This window comes from Mastomys coucha, unplaced genomic scaffold, assembly GCF_008632895.1.
Source record: "Mastomys coucha isolate ucsf_1 unplaced genomic scaffold, UCSF_Mcou_1 pScaffold18, whole genome shotgun sequence".
Taxonomy (NCBI): domain Eukaryota; kingdom Metazoa; phylum Chordata; class Mammalia; order Rodentia; family Muridae; genus Mastomys; species Mastomys coucha.
In genome coordinates, this window is record NW_022196900.1 from 49,769,968 (window position 1) to 49,773,976 (window position 4,009).

Here is a 4,009-nt window from a genome sequence, read left to right on the forward strand (position 1 = left end):
TCTTTTTTCTTTTGGAGGGGAACCTGGGAAAGGAGATATTGTAAATAAAGAAAACATCTAATAAATAATTATTCTATTTTTTGAGGTAGCAGTATAGTTACATAATTTTCACTGTACCTTTGCTCTGTCCAAACCTTCTTATGCACCTTTTGAACTTTTGTCTCCTTTTACATTAATTGTTATTGTTGTCAGTGTGTATGTGTTTACATAACTATAATCTGTTCAGACTACAGTGTTATTTGTATGGACATTTTCTACACTGATTCTTTGGTGTTGGATAGTCAATTGTTGTATTCTATACTCAGAAAGGCTATTCCTCCCTCTCCCAGCACTCTACAGCTACCTATAGTTCTTTGTGTAGGATTGAGGTCTCTTGAGTTTTCTCTTGTTAATCATCCTTGTTAAGGGATAATCTTTGTTAAGTTCATGTTTAGGCTGTCTTGCTGGTAAGTCTTGAATGCAGCTTCTAATATTTCTAAGAGAAAGGATTTCCCAGTAAATCAGTTGTTTCTTTGGTTCTTAGGACTCTTTTTTTTTTCCTTTAGCCATCTTCTACAATGATCCCTGATCATTATTAGGTAGAAGTCTTGGAACTGTCTCTATAGTTGGAATTGAGCTGCACAATTCTGCATTTTGGTTGGTTGGGGTTTTCAGATATGGTATTCATCTATAGGAAAACCTAGTTTTCTTAATGACAGGTGAGGAATATACTTATCTGTGGGTATTAGGATGAATATTCAGAATGCACTTAGGGATTATGCTGGTTTAGTAAAGTGGCAGACATAGGTTCTAATCTAAATGAGTTTATAAGGACTCTGTAGTTGGCTAGGTTTTTAATACTACAAATGATTTCCTTTTCATTGAGAAGATTTAAGTAGTACTGGAGAGCAGAGAGCTTTTGGCTACTGTCAAGGCATGCATACCACTACTGAATATTTAAAGTTGTGCCATGTCATGTGGTTCTTAGGCATCATGTCATAGATGTGTAGGGCTGATGGTTTCCTCCTTCTACTGGAATCTTGTGTGGGACCATAAAAGCTGGTCACTTGTCCTTAGAGAGGAAGCTTTCAGGTCATTTGCAACTCACAGGACTTTGTGCCCTGTTTCTGAAAAGCACAATGTCTTTAGGAATAGGGACTTACCTTCCAATTCTGTGGTGCAAACACAGACCCACAGGCCTTAACAATAGTTTATAATGCTTGGGGGAATCTCTTTGACGACCCCAATCAAAATTCAAAAAAAAAAGTCTTCTCATGACTTATATTTATTTATTTATTTATTTATTTATTTTTGTTAGATAATCTTTGGCTCTTCTCTTGAAAGTTTGAAAGGAGAATTCCCAGCTCATTTGGGAAATTTTCATTTAAAATATTTGTATATTTATATCAAGTTTTATATATATATATATATATATATATATGAATACATATACATATATATATATATATATATATATATATATATTATACGTATCTCAAACATCCTTCCTGTTATTTTAACCTCTTTCTGTATTCTGTATTTATCTTCCTTAAGCCCATTCCTCAAATCTCAGAACCTAATATTATTGTTATGTGATAAACGTTTTCTTAGGATACTCAGCACAAACATCTGTCCACCCCAGATAAGGAGCCCATGGCAGACCAAAGTATGGATATGACCAAAGTCCAATTTTATGAACCAGTGAGTTTATTGGGGTTACTTAGGAATGTGGGTGAAGGGTTACTTATAGGAGCAGATATGACTCAAAGACAGCTATATTAGCAAAGTTAACCCCACCATAGTTGATAGCTCACAAAATTTAGGAAAGTGGATTACACTACACAATCTAAAGGCATCTCAACAGCTAGAGAGTGTCCTTTCAAGGTGCTTCAATTGGTCTAAGCCTCTTCCAAGAAGCAGGACTGGTTTCTGCTTCTTCCAGGCAGCAGATTTTGTTTCAGGATTTTCTTTGCATTTGGCTCTCCTGAAAGTGACTCTCAGGAATCTTTATTGCTTATCCCAAGAGGGTGAGGCTAGTAAATCCGATCAGTTTCAGGGTTTTCTTGAAGCTATTTCAAGTTGTTGCCCATGTATTTATGGATTTTTCTTGTATTATTTACATTAATTGCCTTTTTAATCTGTTTATATTTCTCTTTTCTTCCTTTTCACCTCAATGTCCTAATTTTAGTTTAAACATACAAATTGGTTTTTTTCTAAGTTTTAGTGCTTAACCGCCATTGAGTGAGTTGGGAGTTCTTGGGCTCCCATGAGTACCGGGTTTTCAATTACTTCTTTTACCTTTTCTTTTCTCTTTCCTCTCCTCTCCTCTCCTCTCCTCTCCTCTCCTCTCCTCTCCTCTCCTCTCCTCTCCTCTTCTCTCCTTTCCTCTCCCTCCCTCTCTCCTTTTCCTTCTTTCTTCCTTTCCTTCCTTCTTTCTTTCTTTCTTTCTTTCTTTCTTTCTTTCTTTCTTTCTTTCTTTCTTATGTGACCTGCAGATGCTGATGCTATGCAAGATTTCTTCTTGTTTTTCAATCACTTTTGGATTTTGTAGACAATACTTTATAACTAACGTATGCTATAAAGATCCCCATGAAGTAGCTCACATCAGTTTCCCACAATCTCCTTTTATTCTTGAATCTTACATCTACTTGTTTGTTTCACGTAATCCATGTTGGTGTACATTAATGTGGATATGCTTCCAACTCTTTAGCTCTTTTAATTTCAAATTTTATTTGCAAGAGTTAATTTTTTGTGTTCATGATAAATAAATTCTAGTAACAGATTATTTCTTTTCTTCTCTTTGTAAAGAACACAAATACACCCCCCAACACACAACAAAGCAATTTACTTCAGCTAAGTGTAGCAAAACTTTAAAATATTTTCAAGTTTTAAAAAAAATTGAAAGGATCCCAGGACTCAGTGGAGATGACCTTCGATGAAATGTCCAACTGTGGAGAGATGGATTCTGAAGAGACCACCTCCAGTAGATAGACAGAACCCTTAGAGGAGGGTTGGGGTAGTCTCCAACCTACCTACAAAATTTTTGACCTGTCTAAAAGACATGGACAAAAAAAATGGAACAGAGATCAAAGGAATGGTCATCCAGTGACTGGATGAACATGGCATCCATCCCATGGGCAGGCACCAAACCCTGACACTATTACTGATGCTCTGTTGTGCTTGCAGATAGGAGCCTAGCATGACTGTCCTCTAAGAGGCTCTACCAGCAGCTGACTGAGATGGATGCAGATACTTACACCCAACCATAAACTGAAGTTGGAGACCCCAAAGGAAGAGTTGGGAGAAGGACTGAAGGAGCTAAAGGGTCTGGCAACCCCATAGGAAGACCAATAGTACTAAATAATCTGGAGCCCATGTTAGCTCCCAGAGACTAAGCCACCAACCAAAAAGCATGCATGGGGTGTTTCATGGCCCCTGGTACATATGTAGCAGAGGATTGCCCTGTCTGGCCTCAGTGGGAGAGGATGTGCCTAATTCTGTAGAGACTTGATGCCCCAGGGAAGGAGGATGCCTGTTGGAGGGGGTGAGGTAAGGTGGGGGAGTAGGTTGGGGAACGTTGTAGTGATTATTCCTGGTTGTCAACTTGACTATATCTGAAATGAACTATAATCCAGAATTAGAAGGCTCACCTGTGGCCCTAATCTGGAGGCTGAGAGATACAAATTTCCAACCTGAATCTTGACATGGAGATCTTGAGGCATAGTGGCTATGAATCCCAGAAGATTAAGATAGGAAGATCTATGAGTTCAAGATCATCTGGGATTAAAGGTGTGGTAGCATAGTAGCTATGAATCCCAGAAGATTAAAAATTGGAAGATCTATGAGTTCAAGCAAGGTCATCTGGAATTAAAGGTGTGGTGGCAAACACCTTTAATCTGGGCCACACCTTTTGCTGGAGACCTATATAAGGACATTAGAAGAAGGAAGGCTCTCGGCTTCTCCTGCTTGCCTTGTGGGACTGAGCAACTGCTGGGAACTCCTTGGACTTCCATTCACAGCTGCTGCCGAC